Below are 14341 nucleotides of genomic sequence, written 5' to 3'. Positions count from 1 at the left end.
TGCACTGTTCAATGTTTAATTTAGTCCAAATAAATCTATTACTTTAAACACTTTTTATTATTTTATGTTGAAAACATTTAGCCTATTTAATTCTTACTCTGTGAACTATATCATGCATTTTTCTTATGTGTGTATAGTCACATAAATGGTTCTTATCTATATATTGGTTTGCTATAACATCTCACCTCTGTACCATCCGGAAATTCCTGAATTAAACTGAAGGGGTTAAAGGGTTCTTATGTAGCCTCAATGGGAGGGGAGGCCCTTGGTCCTGTGAAGGCCTGATGCCCCAGTGTAGAGGAATGTCAGGGCGGTGAGGCGGGAGTGATTGGGTGGGTGGGTAGAGGAGCACCCTCATAGAAGCAGGGGAGGAGGGATGGGATAGTGGCCTTGTATAGGAAACCTGGAAAGGAAATATCATTTGAAATGCAAATAAATAAAATAGCCATTTTTTAAATGTTTTGTAGGGCAGGAACTCTGCCCAACATCCTGTCTCCCTGCTGTCCATAGGAGAATTGAGTGATACTAAAGGCAGTTGTTTTTACTGGTTATAAGCATGGAATCATTTTGATTTTAAAGAATTTAGGATATTTAAAATCTATTGTAGAGAAGCTCTATCATTATCTGAATTTACAGTTAAATCTATATTAAAGATATTCTATTTAGAAGATCATCTCCCAGAAGTACATATATTTTCCATAACATTGGAAAAAACTGTAAGTACTGTGCCAGTTGGTGGGAAGGAATATGCACCGTGGCCACGTGTTTTTAAAACAGTGTGCAGGTAAGAAAACCAGAGAGTCAAAAGAGGATTTCAATTAAAGGGAAGATGGATAAGCTGAGAGAAAACTTCAAGGGAACAAGAAACTACAATGATCTAGGGTACATATACAGCCACCCAATTAGACAAGATGGATGAAGCAAAGAAGTGCAGACCGACAGGAGCCGGATGTAGATCGCTCCTGAGAGACACAGCCAGAATACAGCAAATACAGAGGCGAATGCCAGCAGCAAACCACTGAACTGAGAATAGGTCCTCTATTGAAGGAATCAAAGAAAGAACTGGAAGAGCTTGAAGGGGCTCGAGACCCCAAAAGTACAACAATGCCAAGCAACCAGAGCTTCCAGGGACTAAGCCACTACCTAAAGACTATACATGGACTGACCCTGGACTCTGACCCCATAGGTAGCAATGAATATCCTAGTAAGAGCACCAGTGGAAGGGGAAGCCCTGGGTCCTGCTAAGACTGAACCCCCAGTGAACTAGTCCATGGGGGGAGGGCGGCAATGGGGGGAGGGTTGGGAGGGGAACACCCATAAGGAAGGGGAGGGGGGAGGGGGATGTTTGCCCGGAAACCGGGAAAGGGAATAACACTCGAAATGTATATAAGAAATACTCAAGTTAATAAAAAAAAAACTACAATGATAAATAAGAATCAGATTGAGGACGGACACAAGCAAAACTGACATGTCAAATAACTGCAAATGAAAAAAATAATAAGAGAAGCTTGCTAGTAGTCAATAGCTTATGAAGCCAACAAAGATGGTATATCAAATTAGCTTATGTTCGTTCCCATAAACAAGGTGCCAGGCTTCCCTTCTGTACTCTCTACTGATCAGTTTATTCCCACAGTATAGACAATAAGATTAAGACTGCTACTAAGGATGCACCAGTCTGTTTAAAAAAATGACTGAGCTGTTGATTAGCAAAGAATGGCACTCATTTTTACTCTGAGAAATCTTAGCTTACTTCCCAAGAAATATCAAATAGTATTAAAAGGGTTTTAATTTCACTTCTGTCCCAGGAACATGAACTATAAACTGAGTTAAGTTAAATAGATTCTGTAGAAAGAGGCTGAGGCAACATATAACGTTGTACAACAGCTAAGTTGGCAAAACCTTTCTTTGACCTTAACGAAGTATACTTGTTAGAATTATTTCCAAATCAATAACCATTAGACCCAAACAATGTTGATTTGTGCCTTCCTGAAAGGTAAATGGCTCAAACAAAATCATTGCAATAAAATTTTCCTCTCTAACAGTATTCATTTCAACAGGAAGCCAATAAATCTCACTCCCATGAAAAGCCAATAAATAATAAAAAGCCCAGAATTTTATTTTTAATCAGCAAAACTTTAAATGCTTTGGCATGTGCAGTGTCTAGCAATGCATAAAAGTTCTGAAATTGTATATTGATATATCATTACAGGACTTGAAGATAAAGAGGAATACAGGTCAGTGTGAAGACTGTAAAAGCCTCTATGTATCTCTTAATTGGGAAATATGCTATGGTGATGAAAATGAAAACGGCTTAAGGTTCATGCTTGTTTCTACAGGAACAAATAAAATATCCCTATTTTATATTTTAATCCTGCAGACAACCACATAAAATTAAAGTCTAAAAAAATGAAATGTCCTTGTTGCTGTGGCAACATTAGTGTTCTAATATAAGTAATGTGTGCTTGATTTTTTTATCCCACCAAGGTTTTGTGATCCTTACATCTCATGCCTGTTACAGACTCTTACTTAATTATGTTTAATATATTAATTAAATTAAAAATATATCCATGTAAAAATTACACTACAAGAAAAGATATAAAGTGTACCAAATTCCTTCCAGAAAATAGAATTATTCTTAGGCATAATTTTTATTAACTATCATTAAGAGGTATAGTTATTAAGCAATTTGTTAAAAATAAAATTGTTAGAATGTTAATGAAGTTATGTAAGTCAAAACAGTATGCTCCCACAACCCAAACAGACAAGGCTCAGCCACCTGTTTCCAGTGTACGAATTAAAGAAACAAAGAAAGTGGAAAAGCAGATGTATTCACTATAGTCACAAAGAACTGAGTAATAAAATGTTTTATGTGTTACTCAATCGTGTTATGCCTAAGAAGTATTAACATGCCTGCTATCCTCATCATGAACACATCATTGTCTTATATCTAGTTGTGGAAAACGATCATCTATTTTTAAATGGTAAATTAGAGTGTCGGGACCTGTTATTCTTCAGGATGCAGATTTTCATTGCTGAAGTTCTGTTTTCCCCCCTTAGGAATCCACGTTAGGAGTCAACACAATTCTCAAAAGCAGCTTCTAAATGCCTGTTTTGTGTGAAGCTCTGTACTTTGAAGTACTCTATTATGATCAAGTTATTTCACAACTTCCCATCTTCCTTCACGGTATCTAAATAATAGATATTTCTTTGGTGAATATGAAAATTAAAGGGTATGCTCCATAGGAAATGCCAAGTGGACCCTGGAACAATAGAAGATACTCTAAGATATTGAATTTCCTGCCAGCTAACTCGTTTATCTTTGCATCTGAGCTATGCAGATTTAAGTTGCCTTGTATTGTAATTCTTACTTACAGTTCTAAATTATTAGGCCCTAGAGGTTAAGGGTTTTCTATTATGTAGACTAAAATTCTGTGAGCTGAGAAAGCAAGTCTGTACCAAAATTAGTATAGAGTGTTCTCTATATGGTTCTTGTAAGTAACTTGACAGTGGACAATTGTGCTGCCCACTGCATGAATATTCCCTGGGGAAAATCTCAAGTAAAATTCACCCTTCTGAATTTTGGTATCTATCACTCCAAATTGTATTCTGAAAGCGTGGTGATGTTTTAAACCCATGTCTTACATCAGCCATGGATAATTATCTTCTGCGTCAAAATAACATTTTTGTGACCAGAAATTCTTTCCTTTTTGAAAAAGAATGTCTTTTTACTCTTAATAACTTATGCCTGAAAATATATCTTTTCTTTAAAATGATTTGTGTTGGTTTGTCTCTTTACCTTTTACAGTAAGATTTGTTTTTGCAAAGGATGTTAGGAATTGTTTCCACTATTCAACTCCTTGTTACAGCATGTATACTCAATACATAGGAAACCATGGATTATCCCTGGAAGAGTAAGTTTGATGGATCTTGTGGTATGGATTTTGAGTACACATGCTGTATAGTAGTCAATAAACATAATACATAGGAAACCATGGATTATCCCTGGAAGAGTAAGTTTGATGGATCTTGTGGTATGGATTTTATGTTTATTGACTACTCTCCCACTAGTCACTCTAATTAGTCTTGACTAAATAATTCACAAATTATATTTATTTCAGCATGTACAGCTGAGGAACATTCAAGTTATTGAAAGATTTTACAACATATGTTTTTGTTTGTTGTTGTTGTTGTTGTTGATAACTATTCTAAACACACTTGAACCTACTCTCACCAGGTTCTTGTTTTGTCCTTGGCTTTATGTATACTCTCCTGGGTTTTTGTCCATCCAGACACATCACAAAAGGAGAACCTCATTTTTTCTCCTGATTTAAATTGTCATTCTCCTGGAAAATATATCACCAAATGCCTTTGAGTGTTGTCCCTAATACCAGGTTGGAGATTAAAAGTGCTTTTCCCCATTTCTTTCATTATTTATTATTTCAAAGTAATCAAAGTAGCAATTATATATTCTGTTTTAGATAATTTCATTAATTCAATTCCAAAAAGAGATGCAACTTTCTCAAGAAATATACTTTCTCCATCTGAACATTAATTCATCCACAAGTCACTGTTTGCTTTGTTTTGCCATCACCTTTTATCAAGGGATTTTCTAGAGATTATCTAAAGACTCAATTATCCCTTGAGGTGTAATTTTAAAAATCATTCTTCTAAATTTGCACTCTAGTATCTAAAATTCAAATTTTTGTGAATAAAATTTTCTCAAATATAGCTTAAGACATTTTACTAGACGTTCACTGTGAATTTATTAAAATCAAACAACATAAACTAGAGGTTCAAAGTCACAAAAATCTATTTTAAACCATATTTAAAATTCATGGTAGAACTAAACAATACATTAAATATTTTTTATGAATTGGAAACCAATTTATCTGCTTTACATTATAGCCTTTAGACAAAATCTATTAATAAGTTTAAAGTAGGCCAAAATTTCCTGTATACAGCTTAAGAATATACAAATGATGGCCTTCTGATCACCCAAATGTCATTTATGTGCAGATAAGAGAAAAAATCACTGAGAAGATTAATTAGAGGGGAATGGTGATGTAGAAGTCTAAGGTGGTACCCTTATGTGGAAACTAGTGAGATGTTGAGATGTTGCTATGCTGATACTTCATATGCAACATGAAAACTGCAAAATATACAAAGGGCAGTCAGACTAGGACATAAAAATTGTGAAACCTCTGAAATAGTACAGTGTGTGCAATTCAAACAACAATGGGTTTGGAGCTCATATAGTAACTAGAAGACAAAGAAAAAAATCCCTGTGGCAATGACCTAAATCATATTTTTATTGTGAGACTGAAATATTTTGAGGTACAGAAGTAAAAAAAAATAGTCTAATTATTCTTTCACTTTAACAAAACCTTTTTGGAAGTTAATCCAAAGACAAACTGAAAATTAGGAAAACAAGAAACAAATCTATAAAGACGCCATTGAACAATACAAAGCTTAATGTATTAATGTGTCATGTAATACGTATGTCACAACAAGTAAGGGCACATGCCTCTCAGCATGATGGATTGATTTTAATCCCACTTGGTGTCCTGCTTGGTGAAAGTATCTCCACATACATGTGTGGCTGGAGGCACAAGCAGATTCACATAGACAAATGCAAATAAATAAGTGTAAAAACAAAATTACTCTTCTGTGAGAGCTATACAAATCATAGAATATCTTGAATATGATGATCCCATAATCATTCCGTATTATGTGTCTTTAAATATCATACTTCATTTTTGTTTATATCTCCACCCATGGAGAATGGCAACTAAAGCTATCATCTATAAAAGCACATGAAACCCATTTACATAAAAACAATCAAATGACATCAGAGAAGTAGAAGATCTAAATTACATGAGAGGTTTGAGACTTTATAGTACATCTCAGATCTCTGATAAATTCCAGCTTTCAGAAGGTTGATTTCTTTCTTTCTTTTTTTTTAAATTTTTTTCTCCATCTTTATTAACTTGGATATTTCTATTTTACATTTCAATTGTTATTCCCTTTCCTGGTTTCTGGGCCAACATCCCCCTAACCCCTCCTCCTCCCCTTCTATATGGGCTTCCCCTCCCCATCCTCCCCCCATTATCACCCTCCCCCCAACAATCACGTTCACTGGGGGTTCAGACTTGGCAGGACCAAGGGCTGCCCTTTCCACTGGTGCTATTACTAGGCTATTCATTGCTACCTATGAGGTTGGAGCTCAGGGTCAGTCCATGTATAGTCTTTGGGTAGTGTCTTAATCCCTGGAAGCTCTGGTTGGTTGGCATTGTTGTTCATATGAGGTCTCGAACCCCTTCAAGCTCTTCCAGACCTTTCTCTGATTCCCAGAAGGTTGATTTCTAAGACAGGGAAAGATGAGTTTTTAAGAATGAATGCACATGGTATCATTAACTCATACCCTAATGTGCCATTTTCAAACTTGATTCCCTTAATTCTCTCAGTTTTCATTGGCTTCTTTTGTATTATACTCGCTTAGACTTTAATTTGGGTCTTGTTCTCACATGAATGTCAATATATATTCAGGTTGGGTAATAATGAAACACAAAAGTACTATTGTGTTTTATTCCCTTTTTAATTTACATTTTAAATATTATCCCATGTTCTGTGATTCCAAAAATCCACTGTCCCATCCCACCCCTCTGCTTCTATGATGATGCTCACTGACCCACCAACCCAGTCTCTCCCACCTCCCTGCCCTGACGTTCCCCTACACTGGGGCATTACGCCTTGACAGGACTAAGGCCCTCTCCTCCCACTGATGCCCAACAAGGCCATGCTCTGTTACAAATGTGGATGAAGCCACACGTCAATCCCTGTGTTCTCTTGGGATGCTGGTTTAATCCTTGGGAGCTGTGGGAGGTCTCTTAGGTCGATATTGTATTTTTCTTAGTTTGCAAACCCTTTCAGCTATTTCAGTCCTTTCTCTAATTCCTCCACTGGAGACCCTGTTCTCAGTTCAGTGATTGGCTGCGACCATCTATCTCTGTATTTGTAAAGCTCTGGCAGAGCCTCTCAGCTGTATCAGATTTCTGTTAGCATGTAGTTCTTGCCAACCACAATGTTATCTGGGTTTGGTGGCTCTATATGGGATGCATCCCTGTGTGGAGCAGTCTCTGGATGGCTTTTAAGTCTCTGCTACAAACTTTGTCTCTGTATTTCCTCCTGTGAGTAGTTTTGTTCCCAGCTTCTAAGAAGGACTGAAGCATCCACACTTTGGTCATCCTTCTTCTTGAGCTTCATGTGGTGTGTAAATTGTATCTTGGGTATTCTGAGCTTTTGGGCTAATATCTGCTTATCAGTGAGTGCATACCACATTTGGTTGTTTTGTGATTGGGTTACCTCACTCAGGATGATGTCTTCTAGTTCCATCCATCTGCCTATGAATTTCACGAAGTCATTTCTTTAATAGCTGAGTCACACTCCATTCCGTTGATGTACCACATTTTCTGTAACAATTACTCTGTCGAAGGGCATCTGGGTCCTTTCCAACTTCTGGGTATTATAAATAAGGATACTATGAACATAGTGGAGCATGTGAACTTGGTATATGTTGGAGTATCTTTTTAGTATATGCCCAGGAGAGGTATAGCTGGGTCCTCAGGTAGTACTATGTCCAATTTTCTGAGGAACCTCCAGACTGATTTCCAGAATGGTTGTACCAGTCTGCAATCCCACCAACAATGGAGGAGTGTTCCTCTTTCTCCACATCCTCGCCAGCATCTGCTGTCACCTGAGTTTTTTATCTTAGCCATTCTCACCGGTGTGACGTGAAATCTCAGGGTTGTTTTGATTTGCATCTCCCTGATGACTAAGGATGTTGAACATTTCTTTAGGTGTTTCTTGGCCATACGATATTCCTCAGTTGATTCTTTGTCTGGCTCTGTAGCCCATTTTTTTAAAAGGGTTATTTCATTCTCTGGAGTCTAATACTTGAGTTCTTTGTATATATTGGATATTAGCCCTCTATCGGATGTAGGATTGGTAAATATCTTGATACTGTGTTTTGTGGTTTTGAGACAGAATCTTGCTTTGTAATTACCCATCCTAGAAATAACTATATAACTCAGACTGGTCTTTGACTTGCAGCAATCTTCATAAAATTATGCTGAAATTAGAACTGTTGGCTACTACATCAGACTAGAACAGTTTAAGGCTTTCTTCAGAATCTCAAGAGGATCATAACTGTGATTAGAAACAAGACCCTGTATCTAAATGGTTTCTTCCAAAATGGGATATCCATTAATAAGGTAAAAGAGAGTAGAAGAGTCTAAAAAGCATTAGACGAGTAAAGGGGTCAATGGCAGTGTCAGTACAGAAGGAAACATAACCTTACTATAAAGAGCAGCACTTATCATGTAAGATGGCAAGTTGAACTTACAATTACAACAAGTTATGGCTTTTCGTCATTCAATTGTTTTCTGACAAATGTTATTTTGTTGAATCATCCTAAGAAAGCTCTAAGGCAGATAATACCATCCTGTCCACTAACTGGTGACAAAGGAAGCAGTGAATGAGTTTAAATAATTTGTTCAAGCTTTTGAGTTACTAAAGTAACAAGGAAATAATGAAAATTTAGAGTTTTAATTAACACATGTTCAGTTACTTCCATATTGTTAACGAAATTGAATGCACTGGATTTTCAAAATAGATCACGTGCAGAATTAAGTCAAATCAACATTTGTCTCTTGAGGTTCAACATAGGGCATAAACTTACTTTATATCAACTACATTAATATGAATTGTGTGTACCGGTCTTTAAAAAATATTAGGCATTTTTATTTTCATGATATTTATGATAATCTTCAGAATCAATTACCACAGTCTTATTGAGTGAGACTGTATTTTTTTTCTCATTGAAAAAATATCCTATAGATTAGAGTGTTAGGAAAATTCTAATGAAAACTGACTTCACTCAAGCCTGATCGTTTCCCTTTTGCTTCATGATGAATAAGTTCATTATTATTCGACATAGATATTTACTTCAAAGTTCTCTTTTATCAAGGTTAGGTAAATTACAGAAAGAAAGCATTTTAAACTCCTAAAGTCGTCAGGCCAGGTGAAGTCATACATATCTGTAATTCCAGTAGTCAAGACACTGAGGCAGGAGCAGAACAAGTTCAAGCTTCCCGCTAAATTAATTATTTAATTAAAATAAAAGTCATAACACTCATTAGTCATTTTGGTAGAAGTTCCTTTAAATAACTTGTGGTGTGGCATGGCTCAGTGAGGAAAGGGGGGCAATATGGTAACTGATCCAAATACCAACCCAGTTGAACGCTGACTTCTTTCCAAACCAGGATTTAGGGAAACTAGGACTCACATCAATGTCAAGTTTAACTGACAAAAATTTAAGTAGGAAATGGCCTCCATCCAAACTGACAGTCTAACAGTTCTTACATTTCTTAGAAATGAGGGAAGGTTTGTGTAAGGGCTGAATGTCTTTAGGACAGAAGAGAAAGGTCAGAAGGTCACTTCTCAAGGGAGAGAAAATACAGGTATTATGACCATGTAAGAACTGTAATGCTAAAGCACATTAGAGTATCTTATATACTCTTATTTTCACCAAAGTTTTATCAAAACTTTGCATTTTCAAGCTTTATATAGGGACAACTTACATTTTTAGTGACATTTAAAAACCATCACATTCAAAAGCAACAATGACATTTCACATTTTATTAGTGTAGAATGTTGAAGTATGACAAAATGTGCCATAGCTTTTTGAAACAAGAATTCAAATGTTTTCCTTTCCATTGGAGAATATCTGTACACTGCATTTGTTCAAACTTACTGAATAATTTATAAAAAATGGAGGTGCCAGGGATGTGAACAACTCAAATGTATTGTATTGAAATAAATTTAACATGACTTCTGTATGTCTACAAAATTATTTATGATTTGTACTATTTCATTGAACCATTGGTAACATGGTAATTATTACAAACTATGAGAAGTGAATAATTGATAAAATGTTATGAATTAATGCTGTGCTTTAACTATTAGTAGAGACATTTTGGAAAGTATACTATATTTCTTGATTGGAATATTATATAAAATAGAGATAACACTGAAAAAAGGAGAAATTATTGCCTAAACTTGACAGATAGACTGAAATAATGAGCACTGCTTAATTGACTGGTTCCAAAAGTATAATTGACTTTCTATAAGTATAGTTTGGAACCAAATATTTAAATCCAAGTTTAAAGGTAACAGTTTATATAGAAATTACATCTGAGTGTTATTTTATGATAATTACTTTAATAGATTATTAAACTGTACAAAATTGATTCATTTTCTACCCAAAAAGAACTCTGTAAATAAAATAAAGACAGGCATTTTTGAAAACTCTTTAATAAACTACAGTATTTTTAGTGTTCCTGTCTTTGTTCTAATAGTAGAAATCAAATTAATGCAAACATGCAGTATTAAGAATTTTTCCAAATGTGTATCTATATTCATCCAATAATTGAAAATAAATAACACAATTTGGCCATAAACAGAAGCACCTTGGTGAAAATTCAGTTTTACCAAAAAATACCAATTAGGGAGGACAGTAATGAAAATGGAAGAGAACACAGTGGTAAAGCACATTCAAATATGCACAGAAAAACATTAGGATTGCTACACTCTAAAATAAAAACTCCAAAAGGCAAGTTTGTAAGTCACAAAGCATTGTAAAGAAACAAATAGAACCTGTGATGTCATTGTATTTCTAGTCTCATTCATAAGTCATATTATGACTCACTGAGCTTAGTTCCCATCTAAAAAGCAGAGATCACAGTATTTTATTGCAAGTGAAAATCATAAAATTTCTAGTTGCTGTCTATTTCCAAAATAACACACTCTTACGAACCACAATGTGCATCTGACAAACCAATTGAAAACTTTGCTACTCTCATTCTGGGTTCTTCTGAATGGCTAAAGCCCCATGATCTGCATGCATACAAAACCAATAGGCCCTTTTAATTACTGAGCCTTCGCTTCCATTTGTTACAAACACACAACTTCAAGAGCAATACGCTGGTCTCAGAGTCTACAATTTTACTGTGGAAGAGCCTGTGGCATCAGCCTAACATTCTTGAAATAAGAATTATCTGCTTTAGCCTGCAGTTATACGGCCCATTGTAGCAGGTGGGATTGAATTAAAGTTTGCATCTCCACAGGATGGGAGTGTTAATCTCTTTTAGGGTTCCTCAGCTGAAGTCCAGTTTAATCCATCTTTTAGAAATGCCTGAAACTGCCAGGCAGACAGGCAGAATGACCTCACTTCAAGAAATTCCAACAAAGGGTGCATTAAATCATATGCTTAGGGTGCAAAAGACAATTCTTACGTTAATTGATTTATAATGTTTATTTTGTATTTTAATTGTGTTATGTAGATGTGTCTGTGTGAGAGTGTGTGTACATTTATGCAGCTGCACAAGGAGGCCAGAGCCATGGAAACACTGAAGAATGAGTTGCAGTAGTCACAAGCTACCTAACCAGTATTGAAAACAAATTGTGCCTCCATGGAATAAAAGGACATTCTTTTAACCATTGAGTCATCTTTCCAGTTCTAACTGGAATACTTTTTAATGGCTAAAACTGATGGATCATGTTCCGGTAGAGTTAAAATGGTCAAGAAGATTAAGTTTACTCTAAGCTACACTTTTCAGTTGGCATAAACTACTACAAATCTATCATTGTCAGCTTTCATAAACTCTGTATATATTGGTAGAAATAGCAACTCTACTGTTCTATTTTCTTCTCTCTCCTTCTTCCAAGTCAATAATTTCCAATAATTTAAAAAGTGAATCACATAGGCAGATTATAAACTTTTAATACTATCCCATGTATTTTAGAAGAAAGCATTAATTTAACTTGGACATTTAAAGAGATGGCGGCTACCTTCCTGGGTCTCTAAAACAATTTATCTAATCATTTAAGGACATCGAAGGTCATATTCCTTCCACAGCATTTGAGAAGTTATACAGTCCTGTAGTTTTAGACAATGGTGACAAATGTGGGAGAGGTTCTGCAGACACCAAACCGTGACACTATTGTTGGTGCCAAGAAGCACTTGTTGACAGGAGCCTGGTGTGGCTACTTCATGAGAGCCTGACTAATACTGATGCTGATACTCACTGACAACCCTTGGTTTGAGCCTGGGACCCTAGTAGAAAAGTTAGGGAAAGGACTGAAGGAGCTGAAAGGGTTGCAACACCATAGGAAGACCTAACTGGACTGCCCACAGCTCCCAGAGACTAAACCACAAACCAAAAATATACGTGGAGGGATCCATGGCTCTAGATACATTTGTATCAGAGGATGGCCTTATCTGACATCAACAGGATGGGAGGCCCTTAGTCCTGTAGAGGTTTATGGCTGTAGGGTAGGTGAGGCAGGAGTGAGTGGGTGGATGGAGAAGCACCGGCATAGAAGCAAAGGGGAAGGGAAGGCAGGATGGGGGTTTCTGGAGGGGTAACTGGGAAGCGGGATATTACTTGAAATGCAAATAATACAGTGATTTAAATAAAAAGAATGTGGGAGAGGTTTTATGGAATGGAAATTTTTCTTATCACAATAGAGTAGACTAATAATAAATTTATTTTTTAGTTTCAGTATTTTTTTCGACTTTTCCTTTAAACTAGTTGGAACTTATTTTCCCCTTTAATGATGGAAAGAATATTTGTGCATTTTCTCCTTATAACATTCTTTAAAAAGAGAAAAAGAGAACGTTTCACGAATTTGCGTGTCATCCTTGCGCAAGGGCCATGCTAATCTTCTCTGTATCTTTCCAAGTTTAGTATATGTGCTGCTTAAGCGAGCACTCCTTATAACTTTCTCTGAAGTCAGTTTTCTACCCTCTTTACAAGGTAACTTTTAAATTTTGTATACATATTAGGGCCTTTATTTTCCTATTTTTGTTTAAACAAATGATGATTAAGGGTTCATGGAATGAGAAAAACACAACACTGACCTATTGATTTCAGATTTGTGTGCTAAAGGAGAAAAGGGATACATTTCTACAGTTGTACTGATTATTAAAGAAACAATCCTATAAATAACGAACTATTATGTGTATAACGACTTTTCCTTTGGATGGTAAATACTATGATTTCCTTATATAAAACAACATTCCTACTGAGATAAGGTAAATTATCTGAAAACAGCTCTCATTTGCCATATTAACCTTATAAACTCATAGATTGATAATAGGAAATTCAAAATATTTAATGAATAGTTACAGTACTACAATTTTCTAAGGTTATGTAAAATTATCTGAATAACACATCCTTCATAATGGAATAACAGCAAAAACTCAAATCGAGGACACTACAGTCTATTCAATAGGAAATCATACAAGGAAAGTAGACCCTGAGATTTAGTGGATTGAGATGCTATTACCAAGGATGAGTTGAGATTACTGAACCCTAGATGCACAGTGCCACCTACTGGAAGTTTAGAAGCTTGTTTGAGTGTTTATTGAGCATATGTTATGTCCATGACCTTATCCTCTACCCTGGAACCATAATAACAGATGAGAACTACATTTGTTCTCAGGTTGTCTACAGTCTTACACCCTACTGGCAGATTATCAAGTAAGTAATACAAGTTAGCATAATTCTTATAATACCAGCCTTCCTGTAGGGCAAAACATCCTGACGCCTGCTTAGAGACTTCAGGAAAATTAATGCCTTTGAAAATAGCTTTTAAATGTTTGCTGTGATGTTTTTATGCTACTATTTAAAGAAGAAAAATAAACTTCCCAAGTAACTTAAATTGGTTTCTTCAGAAGACATTCACATTGATACATTACAGTGAAAATATTTAAGGTTTTGTGGTATAGCTTATTAAATAAACTAAATACCTTAGACATTTTATTTAATCCTCTAGGGAATACTTGACCAAGAGCACAGTCTTATGAGGCATTAAATTATTGTACACAGAGATCCTACAGCAATATTAATATCACTATAAATGTCATTTTGTAATCCCAGAAAAGACTTTGGAACTTAAGCATCAAATAACAATGTTTACCATTACAGAATCCCTAGGGTTTGCTTATGAAAGAGAAAGGAAGCATCGGCAACACTTCCTTCTAAGACAACAAAGTCAGCTTTGCACTCATTTTCACGTGCTTTATATAGAAGTCAGTATTAAACAAATCAAGGCTCAAATACTTATAAACTTTGAAAAGATTCAAGTAGTTTATGTATTTGTATGTTTACTGATTGATTTGTTTTAACACAGTTGTTGTATTAAACCTTTAATTAAACCTCTTCTTGTAACAAAGCTTTATACATCCTAGCCTGAAGTTCTTCTTTGTGCAAACTCAAAA

General features: G+C 35.5%; 1 protein-coding gene and 1 non-coding gene across 5 annotated transcripts in view; both read right to left on the bottom strand.

Moving 5' to 3' along the window:
- The window catches only part of Brinp3 (BMP/retinoic acid inducible neural specific 3), a 432918-nt gene that overhangs the window by 385147 nt on the left and 33430 nt on the right, over positions 1 to 14341 (bottom strand). The window lies entirely within an intron of this gene.
- On the bottom strand, positions 12724 to 12830 carry LOC120096447 (U6 spliceosomal RNA). The gene has a single exon (XR_005492853.1). It is a non-coding gene; the product is annotated as a U6 spliceosomal RNA (small nuclear RNA).

Source organism: Rattus norvegicus, chromosome 13, assembly GCF_036323735.1.
Source record: "Rattus norvegicus strain BN/NHsdMcwi chromosome 13, GRCr8, whole genome shotgun sequence".
Lineage (NCBI taxonomy): Eukaryota > Metazoa > Chordata > Mammalia > Rodentia > Muridae > Rattus > Rattus norvegicus.
The sequence above is the reverse complement of the archived record's forward strand: the minus strand, read 5'-3'. Positions and strand labels throughout refer to the sequence as shown.